The sequence below is a fragment of the Pleurodeles waltl genome, chromosome 2_2 (genome assembly GCF_031143425.1).
Source record: "Pleurodeles waltl isolate 20211129_DDA chromosome 2_2, aPleWal1.hap1.20221129, whole genome shotgun sequence".
Lineage (NCBI taxonomy): Eukaryota > Metazoa > Chordata > Amphibia > Caudata > Salamandridae > Pleurodeles > Pleurodeles waltl.
The window spans coordinates 392634025-392651144 of NC_090439.1; the positions used below are offsets into that span (position 1 = coordinate 392634025).

The window sequence follows — 17120 nt, forward strand, 5'->3', positions numbered from 1 at the left end:
AATCGTAGTCAAGGTAAATCAGATACTTAACCTAAATTAACCTATGCTCAGCCTCTGATAGCTTGGCACAGAGCAGGCAGGCTTAACTTAAAAGGCAATGTGTAAAATATCTTTGCAACACATAATTACAGTAACAGTGAACGACACCACAAAAATACACCACATCAATTTAGAAATATAGAGAATATTTATCTGTGTAAAAGAAGGCCAAAATGACAAAAAACCAATAAGTACGAGGTCTAGATATTATTTGTTAAAGATTAACTGTGAAAACAGTTGCTTAGAAGTCACAGGTGGTCAACAGGTTACTTGAGGTCACGAGGGACCAGTGCAAATCCAAAGTTCAGGCCAACCGCAATGGAGAATAGACCAGCTGCAGAACTCACGTAGTGTCTGCTGAAACAGTACCTTTGATGGAGCAATACGACAAGGGCGCACAGTATGTTGTTTTTTGCAGAAATCAGCCGGAGAACTCACTTTTGAGACCCAGGACTAGAGGGGGCACGTCTGACAAGGGTAGGACTCACAGATGGTAGAGTCAAGCAGCACCAGGAGAGTTGTAAGAAGTCTTTGCTATCCCTGAGGGTGCAGAAACGGGGGACAAGCCAACAAGCCATTGGAGAATCTTGGGTTCAAGGATGTAGAGAACAAGTCCAGTCCTCCTTACTGCAGGCAAGAAACAGCAGGCCAACACAGCAAAGAAAGTTGCAAGGGGGCAGTCCCTCCTACAACCCAGCACACAGCAAGCAGTAGGCCAGCACAGCAATACAGTTGCAAAGTGGCAGTCCCTTCTGGCAGCACAGCAGTCCTTCCTGACAGAGTGTTCTTTGGTCCAGTGTAGTTGTGATTTGGTGGGTTTGGGGTCCAGTACTTCTACCCAAATGTGCCTTTGAAGTGGGTGAGACTTCAGAGAGGCCTTTGAAGATCACAGGGTACCTGCCCTTCCTTCCCCGGCTCCAGACACTCTACAGGGGGTAATGCATCCCTTTGTATGGGGAGAAGCAGAGCTCTGTTCAGGTGTAAGTGAGGCAGTGCTAAGCTCCACCCCCCTTTCAAGCCGCTTAAAGGCCCATTAAGGCTCAATAAGTCACACCTAAGCTCTCGTGTGTGACGGTCTAGAGGGAATGCTGAAAGCCCCGCTGTAACCAACCCCAGACGTGTATTCAGAGAAAGGCAGAGGCACAGAATGGCTAAAGAAAAAAAAATACCATCTTTCTAAAAGTGGCATTTTTCAGACTGGCAACTAAAATCCGACTTTACCATAAGTTGTGATTTTAAATTGTAGTCCAGAGACACCAAACTCCAAATTTCCATATTTTCCCAATTGACAGTTACACTTTAAGGTTGCTTCAAGGTAACTCCACTGTTAACCAATAGGAGAGCTAGGTCTTGCAGTAGTGAAAAATGAATTTGAGTATTTCACTACCTATACATTTAAATTTACATGTCCAACTTTTTAAATACACTACGCCCTGCCCCGGGGGCTAACTAGGTGCAATATTACGGGTAACTTGCATGTACTAAAAAGGAATGTTTGGGCCTGGCAGGTGGGTACACTTGCCAGATCGAAATGGCATTTTAAAACTGCACACACAGGCTCTGCTGCGGCAGGCCTAAGAATGTGAGGGCTACTGTGGTAGGCGGCACAATCAGTGCTGCAGACCCACGAGTAAAATTTAATTTACAGGCCCAGGTCACTTCAGGTGCACTTTATAGGGACTTGCGAGTAAATTAAATATGCCCCTTGTGGAGAAGCAATGCTACCATGTTTTGAGTAGAGAGCACCTGCGCTTTAGCACTGGTCAGCAGTTGTAAAGTGCCCAGAATCTTAAAACCAACAAAACAAGGTCACACAACAAGGAGGAAGGCAAAAAGTCTGGGTATAACCCTACAGAAAGTGTCATTTCTAGCAATCCCACATCTTTTATAACCTATGACACCCTCCTGACATACACAACAGTGAGAATGCAAATATCAAAAGGTTACATGAGGTTGTGAGGGACCGGTGCAAATCCAGAGTTCAGTGCAACCACGATAGAGGGTAGATCGCCTACAGAACCCCTGCAGGGTCTGCTGTAATAGTACCTTTGATGGAGTTAGGCATCGATGTCTAGGGCACGATGTGTCAGTTTCTAGTCCTTGCCATCGGGTCCTGTGTTGGCACTGAACTCTGTTGAAGTGAATGGGATGCGTCATCATTGGTCCTCGCTGACTGTGACTCTGCTCTTGTTAAACAGCCTCTGCGTCAGTGTTGACAGAGCGATGCTTCAGAATTTCTGGCCCACTTGAGGGAACACATCCATTTTTGGTGGAAATCAGCTGCGGAATCCACTTCTGAGGCCCAGGAGAGGTCACCCCAGGCAAGGGTAGGACTCTCAGATGGCAGAGTCCAGGAGCACCAGGAGAGTTGCAGAAAGCCTTTTATGTCCCTGAGAATGTAGAGCAGGGGACAAGCCAGCAAGCCCTTGGAGTCACTTGCTTGGTTCAGCATAATGGGTCCAATCCTGGTCTTCAGCAGGTCAGAGATCAGCAGAGTAGCTCAGCAAAGCAGATAATCAGTTCATTGAAACAGCCAGTCCAGGTAAAGTGGCAGTCCTTACAGCACAGCTGTCTTTACTCCAGCAGAGTTCTTCCCAAGTCCAGAAGTGCACTGAGTTGCTCTGGTCTGAGTCCCAGTACGTATACCAAAAAGTGCTGTTGAAGTGGTGGTGACTTCAGAGCAGCTCCTTGAAGAGCACAGCTCCCTTTTACATCACAGCCCTGGCTCCAGACTAGGAGTAGGGGGCAGTCAGCCCTTTGTGTGGGGACCGGCACTTCCCTATTGAAGTGTGTGAGCTCTCCTCCACCCTTCCGGCCCAGGAAAGCCCTTCGGAATGCAGATAAGTCCTTTGTCATACCCACCATTCCTGTGTTTGTGGCTATCTGAGGGGAATGAACTAAGTGTAGCTGTCACCTACCCCAGGCGTGTGTAAGAGACAGGCTGAAAGGCACACACAGCGCAGTAAGAGCAAAGGAATGTCTACTTTCTAAAAATGGAATTTAGAAAAGAGCAATGTTAAATCTGACCTTACCATTAAAGAGGATTTGTCATTACCCTCCAATAATATGAAACACTGTGTAGCTTCTCCCTTCTAATCAGAAATTAAAGCTTAAAAGTATATTAAGGAATTCCAAATGCTCGTATGTGAGAGTAGTTGGCCTCTCAGTAATGAAAAACGACTTTAGGAGTGTTTAATCACCAGGACATGTAAAATTAAGTACATGCCTTGCCCTCTACTTGTATAGCACCCTACCGTATGGGCTACCTATTGGGTGGCACAATCAGTGCTACAGGTCCAGAAGTAGCATTTAGTTTACAGCCCCTGGGAATTTGGTATGCCACTTTACAAGGGACTTGCACGTACATTGAGTGTGCCAATTCTGTGTACACCAATGTTAACATATTTTAAGGGAGAAGCATGTGCACTTTAGCACTGGTCAGCTGTGATAAATAGCTCAGATTCCAAAGGCCAACAAAATGATATAGCAAAAATTGGAGGCAAACAGGCGGAACAGTTGGGGAAAGATTGCCCCAAGGCTGGCAGGTCTAACGTGTACCCCGCCCTAACTGAAAAACAGGAGAGCTAGCCAACCGCTATGGAGTTCTCATAACTAAGGTGGAAAAACCTAGATATAGACCATCTGCATTGGCATGGTCTAACGCAGGTCTCTGTTTCACCCTAAAGTCCATACCCTGTATTGAAATGAACCTCCTCAACAATTTGGGATTTTCACCCCTCATTTGCATTAGCCACCTGAGGGGCTTGTGGTTAGTCTGAATCCGGAAAAGAGTGCCAAACAGGTATGGCCTCTACGTCTTCGTAGGCCAAACCACTGCAAAAGCTTCTCAATAGCACTCCACCTCTGTTCCCGGGGACATAACCTCCTAGAGATGAAGGCTGCAGGTCTTCGTCATGAAGCTGTGATAAAACTGCCCCAATGCCATGTTCTGAGGCATCTGTTTGAAGGATAAATTCCTTGGAGAACTGAGGCGACTTGAGCACGGGGGCACTGGGCACATGACTTGCTTCACGGAGTCATATGCTTTCTGGCTTGCCTCTGTCCAAATCACATTTCTGGGCTACTACCTAGAAATCAGCTCTGTCAAGGGGGCAACAGTAGTGCCGTACCCTTTGATAACCCTCATGTAGTACCCAGTGAGCCCAAGAATGCTCTGACCCCAGTCTTGGTTTTGGGGGGCTCCCAGGCCATGACAGTTGCTATCTTGCCCTAGATGGGCTGCACCTTACCCCATTGTCTACCACATGCCCAAATAGACTACAGCCCCTGCCCCATCTAGCACTTATTGTCCTTGATGGTCGGGCCTGCCTGTTGCAGAGCCTGAAGCAGAATTTAGCCCTCTGTAATTCACATACAGCCTCAATTCGGGTGTGTTGGCCAGTGGGACAACAGTTGGTACCGGACAGGTACCCACAGGACTGCACCATGGACTACTGGGGAGTTCTATCACCCTCAACTCCAGCATTTTAGACATTTCACTCTTAATGCTGGCCCTCACCATACCCGGCAAACTGTAACCCTTATTTTTGGCAGGGAGGTTGTCCCCTGTGTCCACATCATGGGTACAGAGGTGGATAATCCCTGGAGTTAGGGCGAACAGTGAGGCAAACTGTCCCAACACTCAGTGACAGCCACTCTGCTGCTGAGGAGTTGGGTGGAGGAAAGGATTACTCCGTCCACAGATCCATCCTTCTCCTTGGAGTCTAAGAGGTGACTGAGAGGTTCACTCTCCTCTTTCTCTCCTCCATCTGTCTCCAACACCATAGTGAACTCCAACCTTTCAAAGTTGGGTTAGAGGTGATTGATGTGGAGCAGCTTGAGGGGTTGCCTATAGGCCTTAAGGTCTACCATGTTAGTGTCCTTGTGCTTCCTTTCAATCACATCATAGGGCACAGTCCAGCAGTCCTGGAGGGCCCCAGGTTCCACAGGTTACATAAACCTCACTTTCTGACCAAGCTTGAATTCCACAGTGGTAGAGCTTTGGTCATACCACTCTTTCATCACAGCCTGTCTGGCATCTAAGTTGTCCAAAGATTCCTTTCTCAACTTAGCCATTTGTCTCCTGAAGGCCAGCATGTAGCTTACTACATCCTGGGGGAGGGGTGGCTCCAGGGAGTTTGCTCCCAGCCTTCTTTGACCAAATTCAGAGGTCCTCTGACAGGATGCCCATTCAGAAGCTGAAAGGGGCTAAACCCCACTCCCTTCTGTGGGAGCTCCCTGTAGGCAAACGGGCATGGCAAGAGGATATCACAGTTTTTCCTCAAGGCCTTAGAAAGGCATCTGATCATACCTTTGAGGGTCTTGTTGAATCTCTGAACAAGACCATTTGTTTGTAGGTTGTAAGTAGTGAGGAACTTGTGAGTTACCCCAAACTTCTTCCACATTGACTGCATGTAAGCAGACATGAGGTTTGTGCACCTGTCAGACCCAACTTTCTGGGGAAACCCACTCTGATAAAAATCTGCATCCGTGCATTTGCCTCTGCAGGTGCAGTTGTGGTCCTCAGAGAGATTGCCTCCAGGTACCTAGTGACATGATCCACCAAGACCAGGATAAACCTGTAACCGGAGGTAGTCTCAGGACCCATAGGCCCGTGAATGCTGATGCTTACTCTCAAAGGGTGTGCCAGTGACAGACAAGGGATTAAGGGGGGACTTGCGCCTCAGTCCTATCTTTCCACTGGCTTGGTAGGTAACACGAACTACAGAATGTGTCTGAAAGAGACATCTAGTTGCAGATTCCTTACCCCAGATGTCAGTCTGGATCCGGAGATTTTTCTCGAGCCGTACCCCTACTTGCTGTTAGGTGGCGTTGATCGGCACTGCATTCAGCACCATCCACGCCAGATATGTCATTGCAGGTCCCATATAGGTGCCACCCCAGTAAGCTGACGTCGGATCAGTATGTTCTGCCCCAGCATAACACTGATCCAAAGAAGACCTACCCCTCAGTCACTTTTTGACTGATCTTTTTTACTTTTTGCCAAAGATTTTTTTGAGTGTTGACAATCCTGGTGCGCTGAAGATGTCTTCGCGTACAGCCTGATTCAAGCCCAGCTTATCCTGACATTGGGCGATGTCCGTAACGGATCGCACCTCATGTTCTTGTGGTGTTTGCAGTGTGACCACGACTCAGTCGTGCTCCGAATGCCTGGTCATGAACCTGAAAGCTTGTGGCCCAGTGCTTGGCTCTGCATCACTTCCGATCTTAGTTGTGAGGAAGGTCCTGACAACGACTGCGAAGCTCCCCTTCATCGTCGTCCCACTCAAAGTACTCGGGATGATTGGGTAAGTCAAGGTATAAGAAGGAGTTGAAGAAGAACAAACGTCCTTAGACTTAATCTCGTTCATCGGCTGAGGAGACGTGGGAAAACATGTGTTTTCGTTCTAGGCCTCTGTCCTTGGAGCCTGCATCTGGGCTGGCTCCGCACTTCCCAGAGTTTCCGGGAGGTGATGCGACCCCACCCAACTCAGACTTTTATGAGGCCGTGCACCTTATCTTTGAGCAGTCTCTCAGCTGGGGCACCTTCGGGCCCCACAGGGTCAGAATGTCCCCCTCAGATTCCATGCTTGCGGCTTCGGCTACATGGGGGGTACACATAGATCCATTTATGGACCCAAACCAGCATCTGTCAGACCACCTCGACCTTCACCAACACCGGTTCAGATGTTGATGCTCCAGACACTGCCTGTGCCCCTTTTGTGTCAGATCTTGACCCTTCTTGTTATGAGTTGGAGTACGGTGAGGAATGGAAGGGGTCACTGGACCCTTTAGAGTACCAGCTACAGGGCCCCTTGAACGGGCATACAGAGCTGGGTAAGCCTGACACTGGGATGCTTTCTCCCCCTTCCGTGGCTACAGAGGAGGGAGCATCCTATTACATGGTGGTGCGAAGAGCGGCTGAGGTCCTGGACCTAGAGCTGCCTTTGGCAGTCAGGACTAATCTCCTGACAGAGGTGTTTAAGCCTGGGGCTTCCTCCTCCTATTGCCCTCCTTCCTTCCTCCTATTGCCCTTCAGTGAAGCCCTTACCAATTTCCTGCTGGGTACCTGATCCAAACCCAGCACACGGACTCCTGTGAACATTGCTATTGCCTGCCACCATCGACCTGATCCAACTGACCCAGCGTTCCTGATACAACATCTCTCCCATGAGAGCTTGGTTATCCAAGGCTCTACATCCCAGGGCGCGTTCCCTTCCGCACCCCCGGAAAGGGAATCAAAAAGGCTGGACCAACTTGGGAAGAAGATGTTTTCTTCCTCCAGCCTGGCATTGCAGACCATGATCACTGCATGCCTTTTGGGCCATAACTCCCACATGCTGTGGGATACGGCTGCGCAAGTGCCGCCACAGGTCCCGGAGGAGGCCCGGTGAGTACTCTCTCAAGCTTGTTGCTGATGGGGGAGACTCAACAAAGTTCACAATCAGATGTGTATTGGAGACAAATGACTCACTGGGCAGAGCGGTTACGTCACTGGTGGCCTTGAGGTGCCACACTTGGTTGGGGACATCAAGCTTATTCGGTGGATGGCCAAGCCAATCTTCTGGACATGCCCTTTGATGGCACCCGTCTCTTCGGAGGCAAAGCAGGCTCGAGTGCTTCAAGGATCGTCAGGCTGGTTTTCACCATTTTCGTGGCTACAGAAGGGGCGTCCTACAACCTTCGTTCCCTTCCAGCCAACATGCCGCTCACACTGCCCAGCCTCTACGTGGCTGAAGACGTGGAATCCGCCATCCTCGTGGATCTTGGAGCTGGTGGTCCACCCAGTCCAAGCATGGCCCCCTACTTTCCCTTCAGCTGCCTCCAAACCTTCCTAGTCTGATGATTCCCCACCTGCTCTGCTGGCAGTCCATCACATCAGACAGGTGTGTTTTGCAGATTGTCAGAAGGGGCTACTGTCTCCCCTTCGAGACTGCTCCTGTATCCATGCCACCATCATATGATTGGATGACGGGGGATCACTTGGCACTTCTCCCCGAGGAGGTTACGGCTCTCTTGGCCAAGGGATTATAGAGAAGGTCCCCATGCTAGAATAGGTTGTGGTTGCTACTCCTCCTACTTTCTGGTACCCAAAAAGGACAATGACCTTTGCCCTATCCTAGTTCTTCGCTCCTTCAATCTCTTCCTCTAGAAGAAATTAAAAATTCTCACTTTGGCTCAGGTTTAGTCTGTCTGTCCTGTACCCAGGAGACTGGGTGGTAGCATTAGACTTGCAGGACGCTTATTTCCACATTCCCGTCCTGCCTGCCCTTAGACATTATATGCGGTTCACGGTAGGCCACATGTACTTTCAGTTCACCATGCTCCCCTTTGACCTTACCAGTGTCACACAGGTGTTCACCAAGGTGATGGCGGTGGTCGCAGCTCATCTGTGCAGATCAGGGGATCTCAGTGTTCCCCTATCTCAACGACTGGCTGTTGAAGTTGGGCACGCCCCAGACTGTCATCTCCCACCCCCAGATTACGGTGGGTGTCGTACATTCGCTGGGCTTCACTATAAATGTGCTGAAGTCAAACCTGACTCCCTCTTACACGCTCCCTTTCATTGGGGCTTTTCTGGACACAGTACAAATTCCGGCTTATTCTCCTGAGCGGCGACTCCAGGATATTCGGGTTATGATACAGATGTTTCAGCCTATGTCCTGGATGTTGGTGAGAATGACTCTGAGGCTTCTAGGTCTCATGGCCTCCTGGATCATGCTGGTGAAACATGCCAGGTGGCATATGTGGGCTCTGCAGTGGGACCTGAAGTTCCATTGGGCACAGGATCAGGGGAATCTCTGACATGGTCTAGATCTTAGCGGGATCTGCAGTGGTGGCTAGCAAACCACGATAGGGTCAGAGGCAGATCCCTCTCCCTTGCCCGACAAGATTTGACAGTAGTGACAGATGCGTCACTCCTCGGATGGAGCAGCCACCTGGGAGAGGTGGAGATCAGAGGCATTTGGTCCCTGATTTATACTTTTTGGTGCAAAACTGCACCAACTCAGTTTTGCACCAAAAAGTTTAGCACCGGCTTGCACCATTTATGTGCACCAGCCGGGCACCATATTTATGGAATGGTGCAAGCCGGTGCAAAGGGTAGGCTAGCGGCAAAATAAATTACATTAGTCTGGTGGGGCTAGGGTTATAGAAGAAGGGGTTTTGCACCAAAAAACGATGTTAGACTAACCTGCCTAGAGTCATTTTCTGAAGTAAAACCATCCATACCACATGACTCATGTCTTAGAAAAGACAGGAGTCATGCCCACCACCCCAGTGGCCAGCATAGGGGACCAAGGTCCCCTGGGCATGGCCATTGCACCCAGTGCCATGTAGGGGGGCCCATTTCAGGGTCCCCAATGGCATTTAAAAAAAAACACTTAGCTATATTTACATGGGATGGGTCCCCCGTCCTCTGTTGTCCCTCTGGTGTCGGTGGGGGGGTGCCTGGGGTGCGCACCTGTGGGCTTATTCCATGGTGTTCCACCATGGAAATAGGCCCAAAGGTCCCCTAACGCCTGCCGTGACCCAGGCGTTAAAGAATGGGCCTGATTTTAGCACAGGGGGATAAATATGGCACTAAGGCCATAGTCATTTTTTGCACTGCAACACCTACCTGGCATCTCATTAACCCAAGGTAAATTTCCATGTCCAAAAAATTACTAACTCCATAAATTTGGTGCAAGACATATGGAGTTAGTTTTGCACTGAATTTGCATTTAAAAAAAAATGATGCAAGTTTGGGGCAAAACTTAGTATAAATATGCCCCTTGGTCTCTGGCTGAGTCTGGTCTCCACATCAACTACTTGGAGCTCCAGGCAATGAGACTAGATTTGAAAGCATTTTTTCCATCTCTCAAAGGGAAGGCAGTGCGGGTGTTCAAGGACAACACCACGCCATGTGGTACTGTAACAAGCAGGGCAGGGTGGGGTTATGGACCAATTGTCAATATGTTCTGCACCTCTGGGCGTGGCTGGAACAGCAGGGCATATCCCTGGTTGTTCAACATCCGGCAGGCTCTTTGAACATAAGATCAGACAAACCCATCCGACGATGCTTAGTCAATTACAAAGGGTGTCTCCATCCAGAGGTGGTGCAAGGATTCTTCAAGCAGTGGAGAAAGAGCCTTGGTTACATCTGTTCGCCTCCACAGAGAATGGTCAATTGCACGTAGTAGTTTCCAAGGCCTCAGTCACTCGTGACGCTTTTCAACTCACATGGAGCTTAAGCCTCCAGTATATCTTTGAGCCAATACCACTTTTACCAGAGTTCTCAAGAAGATCAAGAACAACCAGGCCAAAGTAATCCTTGTGGCTCTGGACTGGGCAAGAAGAGTGTGTTATCCAAAGCTGCTGAGCATGGCCATTGATCCTCTAATCAGACTGCCCCTTAGGGATGTTCTTCTGTCACAGCATGTCGGAGATGGTGGACAGGCTGTGGAAGAGTTGGAGTGTATACCACCCATTTCAGATATTCATCAGCCCCATAGAGACGACAGCTAACTGACCTAGGTGTGGCTAGTGGCTTGGATTGTTCCACAGCCATACTTTCTCCTTCTGGCCTTGCTATGGAGGCGCGTTCCTCTCATACTGACATGCTGAGAAGGGTTGCAGTAGTTTTGGATCTATCACTTCTTTCAGTAGCATTAACTTAGGATCCTCTAATTGATGTCCTCCATCAAGGCCAAACGGGTTGAACTAGGACTTCCTTACAGTAAAGCCTTACATGGTGTTTTGTTGGAGGCTTCGGCTAAGCCTGATGCAGGGGCCCCTGTTGATCGGGCTGTATCTCGCAGGCACAGACCTTCCCCTTGTGATCCGGCTGGTCTCTTAAGACATCCTGCTCATTGAAATTTAGTGGTACAGGCTGCCTTTGCCTCCCAAGATAATGAGTCTCTCCCACATGTCCCATCTGATAGAGATTCCAGGAGTCTAGGCGTCTGTGGCAGTCATATTTGTTTCCTCCACAAGTTCTGCTTTATGCTTTATTAGTACATCTTGCATTCTTGGACGTTTCTCACATTCATTGTGGGACTCATTGGCAAGGATTTGGCCTATGCTTCTGGTTATCTGGAGCACTCTTGCACCTGTGATTCAAGATGGTGATCAAGCAGCTAAACTAATCATTCACTGTGGTATGAATACTACTGACTGTGGGTCGGGCTGTGGCCTCTTCAGTTGCACTACGTTGCCATGCCTGGTTACTTACCAGGAGGGAGTTCAAGCCACATTGTTAGACTTACAATTTGATGGTGCCCATTTATTTGGTGCACAGGCTGACTCTGCTTTAAGGTGTTTTTGTGACAGTAGAGGTGAAACAGCTAGTTAGTTTGGTTCTTCTCTATGCTTAGGCTTTGTTAACACCTCCTGTACTGGATCTTAGGGAGGTATGTGTCTTTACTTCGTTCATGAGCCGTGCTTTGGCAGTGCAGTGAGGCTTTTTCATTTCTGTCTCTGTGCCACTTAATGGTGGCATCCAGTGGGTGTTCCTGCTTTCGGCAGGTGTTATTTTTCCCTAAATAGTCATGGATAGATAATTAGGGGGTATATTACCCTGTGACCTCATGGAGCATTCCTGCCTGATGCTTCAAGTCCACTTTCATTACTGTTATTATTCTTTATCACTTGGTGTGGAAGTGGTTGATGTCTTTTTGATTTGTTACCTGATATAAAAGTGATATTGTTTACTGTTTCTCTGAAGAAGAGCTTGTGCCTAAGAGTTGATACCTTCATGTTATGTACCATACTCTAAGTGGAGTATTTGTTTTGTATGCCCGGTGAGCATTTGTATGTATATGCAGAGTCGGGATGCCTTAGCTTGTGAGCTATTATGCAGTCATTTGTGGAGTACAGAGTTGCTCCCTCTACAGAAAGTTATTTGTTCAATGGCATGTGTAGCTTTGCTAACGTGCGCCATCTAGTGTTGAGCTCGGAGTGTTGCAAGTTATTTTCTTCGAAGCATATTTTAGAGTCACGAGATCAAGTGGTGACTCCTCTTGGTGATACTGAGCATGGGCATCAATTGTCATCCTGCCATCAGGTTCGGATGTATTTCCTCTCGCTCCAATGGATCTTGGTTCGGTATCTTCTGAACTTTATTCTAACTTTCTATAAATGTTGGTATGTTGTGATCATGTTTTCTGCTTTTAATAGTAGATCCGATTTCGATCATCAGGGGTCGATTTCTGCCCTTAGTGGCGACCTCGCCCTTCTTGGGCCTACTAAGATGCATTGTAGTTGAACAATGTTAGTCTGATGGAACGAAATCCGTTTCTGCTCTGTCCTCAGTGTCGCGTCACACCAAATTTCCCTACACTGACCAGCATTTGGTGTGTAATCTGTGCCTGTCTATAGAAAACAGAGAAGAGACCTGCGACGCCTGTAGATCGTTTTGATCAAAGACGACTCTCCAGGACCGAACAGCGCATTGATTGGAGATGGCGTCCAAGTCGACAGAAGATACACCCGCCATCGTCGGAGAAGAGCATGCGCAGGAAGAAGTAGGACAGCACCCAGCTGTCTCCATTAGAGATTCGGACTCGGATCGAGACTCTGATGTTGACTATCAGTCCATACCACCGGCGCAGTACGTGAGTACATCAGCACCACCACACCAGACAAAGACAATTAAAAAGATTCCTGCATTGGTAATCAGTCCTCAACTGCCCTCTGGCCATGGTTGGAGCCGAAAAATACAATTGGATGAAAAACCTTTGGGTTCGGGCACAGAAAATACAGAAGACCAAAATGCATTTGGCACCGACCAAACAGACTGATACATCTGTTTTGGTAAATTGGCAGTTTCCACCAAGGAGCAGAAAAAATTAACACCACTTTCGGAGCTGACATTTTTGGTCAAATCAAGCATTCCTTGTCGAAACCTTAGGAATCGAAAACTGCCAGCAGTAAACATTCTGCAGTTACTGAGGAGTCATCTATAATAGAACATATATTAGAGATTATGGACGCTAAGCAACAAAACTTCACATACAGAATGAAACAGGAAGAATCATAGTTTCTCCTCCTGTAACAATTAAAAGGAAACTTGCACTTCAGGAGACTTTGGACGCTGGAAGAAAGAAAAAGCTACACATCCTTCACCTTCTTTCACCACCACATTCTCCTTTCCTTCCTTCAACCCCACCACCCTCACCCACACACACTACGCAGTTTTGTCCACAGACCTCATTGGCTTCACATCATAGGGATGACCTAAGAAATGTTCAAGAAGATGTAGACCCATGGGAACTATATGATCCTGATCCCATTCTTCTTTATGACCCAGATTTATACCCAGCGAGGCCATCTCCCCCCGAAGATACCACTGCTTAAAATCAAGTGATAGCTAGGGCAGCTGCGTATCACAACGTGCAAATACATACAGATCCCACTGAAGAGGACTTTTTGATTAATACCTGAACATCTACACACAAGGAGTACCAATGTCTCTCTATGCTTCCAGGCATGCTTAGACATGCTGCAGACATTTTTAAGTAACCCAATAAGGCAAGGACCATTACACCCAGGGTTGATAAAAAGTACAAACCTGCACCCTCTGATTCAGTTTTTATTAGAATACAATTGGCCCCTGACTCTATAGTTGTAAGTGCGGCAAGAAAACATGCCAATAGTCGATCTACAGGAGATGCTCCTCCTCCAGACAGAGAGTACAAAATTAGACGCAGCAGTAACTTAGGCTGTGAACCACTGGAGGATTGCAAATTCCCAGGCACTCCTGGTGAGGTTGTAGGAAAGTAGCACCTTTATAGCTTGGTTACCTCCACTTTTGGCCTGTTTGTCAGTGTTTGACTGCATTCACTGGGATCCTGCTAACCAGCACCCTAGTGATTATGCTCTCTACTTTAAACTTGATTGCTGGAACCATTTTCATCCCACAATTGGCATACTGGTGCCCCATGTAACCCCCAAGTATATGGTACCTAGGTGCCCAGAGCACTGGGGCTACAGGGGATTTCTATGAGCTGCAGTTTATATTTTGCCACCCATAGGGAGCCCAAGCAAAGGGTTGTGCAGGACTGCCATTGCAGCCTATGTAAAAAAGGTGCCAGCACCCTTTCACTGTCACTTTTCACTGCTCCAGGTCACTTATAAGTTACCCTTATTGCAGGCCTTCTAGCCCAGAGGGCAGGGTGCAACGTACCTGTGTGTGAGGGCACCCCTGCACTAGCAGAGGTGCCCCCAAGAACTCCAGGCCCAGTTTCCTGGACTTAGTGAGTGCGGAGATGCCATTTTACGCATTTACTGGACATAGGTCATTACTTACGTCCAGCTATATTTATGTCCAGCTACATAATGGTAACTCTGAACATAGGCAAGTTTGGTATCAAATACGTTTTAATCATTCCCTGATGCTTTTGCAAGCATTGGTTGTGTGATTCCATGCAGTCTTGGGACACCTTAGAGAATCCCCAGTATTGCCCTTACAGCCTTCTGGGGTTTTCCAGGCAGCCCACGCTGCTGCCACCTCACAGACAGGTTACTGCCCGACTGTTGCATGAGCAGCTCAAGCCCAGGAAGCAGAACAAAGGATTTCCTTTGGAAGAGGGGTGTTACACCCTCTCCCTTTGGAAATAGGTGTTACAGGCTTGGGAGGGGTAGCCTCCCCAAGCCACTAGTAATGCTCTGAAGGGCACATGTGGTGCACTCCTTGCCTAAACCAGTCTACACCGGTTCAGGGACCCCCAATCCCTGCTCTGTTGCCAAACTGGACAAAGGAAAGGGGTGTTGTCTGCGTAGGATAAGATGGTGATTCCGTGCGGTCGGAGGATGTTGGCGAGCGGGGTCATGTAAATGTTGAAAAGGGTGGGGCTGAGGGAGGACCCTTGGGGGACTCCGCAGATGATTTTGGTGGCAGTGGAGTGGAAGGGAGGGAGGCAGACTTTTTGGGTTCTATCGGTGAGGAAGGAGATGAGCCAGTCTAGGGCTTTGTGTTGAATCCCTGTGTCGTGGAGGCATGTGCGGAGTCTATAGTGGCAAACAGTGTCAAAGGCATCAGAGAGGTCCAGGAGGATGAGTGACTGTCTCGCCCTTGCCGACTCTGGTTCTGATGTCGTCAGTACATGCGATGAGGGCGGTCTCTGTGCTGTGGTTCTTGCGGAACCCAGACTGGGAAGGGTCGAGTGTGTTGTTTTCCTCAAGGAAGTCAGACAGGCGGGTGTTCACTAGTTTCTCAGCGACCTTGGCGGGGAAAGGGAGGAGAGAGATGGGGCGGTAGTTGGAGAGGTCGTCAGGGTCAGCTTTGGGCTTTTTTTAGGAGTGCAGTGACTTCTGCGTGCTTCCCGGGGTCTGGGAACGTGGCGGTGTCGAATGAGCTGTTGATTATGTTGATAAGCTTGGGGCGATGGTTAGGCTGGCTTTGTTGTAAATGCGATGGGGGCAGGGGTCGGAGGGGGATCCAGAGTGGATGGAATTCATTGTTTTTTCAGTTTCTTCGTCTGTGGTTGGGGCCTAGGTGATTAGTAGGTTGGAGGGGTTGGGGGTCTGTGTTGGACGAGTTGGAGGTGTGTGTGGTGGGTGTGGGTGTGTGTGGTTTGAAACTGTTGTATATGTCTAGGATTTTGCGGTGGAAATGGTTTGAGAGGGAGTCGCAGAGGAGTTGTGTGTGCATGGGGTCTATGTTGCTGGCTTTGGCTTTGGAGAGCTCTTTGATGAGGGTAAAGAGTTCTTTGCTGTTGTGGGAGTTACTGTCTATGGGTTCCTTGTAGTATGCTCTTTTGGTGGTGTGTATGAGTTGGTGTTGATTACGAATGGAGGTTTTGAGGGTGGAGAAGTAGGTGGTTGAGGGTTCCTGTTGCCAGGCTTTCTCTGCTTTGCGACATTTACGCTTGGAGTCTTGGAGTTCAGTGGTGTACCAGGGGGCGTTCTTGATGTTGCGGGTGGTGATAGTTTTTTCTGAGGGGGTGCGAGTGAGTCTGCGCAGGTAGAGATTCATTTTGAGAGGTTGAGAGCAGCAGTGTTGGGGTCGTTGGTGTGGGGTGGTTCTGAGCAAGTTGGGAGTTCAGGTGTTCTGTGGGGATCTTGTCCCACATGCGCTAGGGTGTGGTGTGTTGGTGGTGATGTGTGGTGGGTTTGGAGAAGGAGAAGTGGGCGCAGTGGTGGTCAGTCCAGTGGAGTTCGGTGGTGTGAGTGTAGGTTATGTGTTGGCTCGAAGTGAAGATTACGTCTAGTGTGTGTCCGAGGTTGGTGAGGTTGTCTAGGAGGGATGAGGAGTTGTGGTCTTGTGGGTTCTCCAGGTGAAAGTTGAAATCACTGAGGAGGATGTAGTCTGTGGAGGTGAGGTTGTGAGGGCTGATGGTGTCAGCAATGGTGTCACAGAAGGGGGGGCGTGGCCCTGGGGGTCGATATAGGAGTGTACCTCTGAGGGTGGTGGTGTTGTTTATGTGGATTAGGAAGTGCATGTGTTCTGCGCTCTCTAGGGTGTCTTGTGTTTTGGTGGTGACCTTAATGGTATCTTTGTGCAGGATGGCGATGCCACCTCCTGGTTTGTTAAGGCGGTCTTTGCGTTCGAGTTTGTACCCGTCAGGGGTGGCTGTGGCTATGTCAGGCTCAGATGAATGGTTCGTCCACGTTTACGTGAGGAAGACGATGTTAGGTGAGTGTGATGTGATGAGGTTCCAGAGTTTTATGGCATGCTTGTGTAAGGAGCGGGTGTTTAGGACTAAGCAGTTGAGATGGTTGTGGGGGTGTTGTTGTTGTGGTGCGCGGTGGTGTTGGTGTGGGGGGTTGAGGTGTTGCTGTGGGTTGTGGTGTTGTTGTGGAGTGTGTTCGGGTTGTTGGTTTTTTGTGGTGGGGTCTGTTGAGGTGGGTGGGGGCTTTGCGGAGTCTGCTGCGTTGAGATTATGGTGTTTGTGGGGAGTGTTGGAGATGGTGTGGGGCATGTGGGTGTCAGTGGTGTAAAAGGTGGAGAAGGAAAATTGGCAGGCGCAGCAGGTGAAGGGTCCTTGTGTGTGTGTGGGGTTGGTTTGGGTGCAGGCGGGCGTGGTCCTGGGTTGAGGGAGTGGAGTGGGTTTGTGGAGTAATGTTGTCTGGGGGGGTCTGGGTTGGGTGGACCAGGGGGA

General features: G+C 48.9%; 1 protein-coding gene across 2 annotated transcripts in view; it reads left to right on the forward strand.

The window, feature by feature from the left end:
* RTTN (rotatin) overlaps window positions 1–17120 on the forward strand; it is a 978768-nt gene that overhangs the window by 511667 nt on the left and 449981 nt on the right. The gene's annotated exons all lie outside the window — the stretch shown is intronic.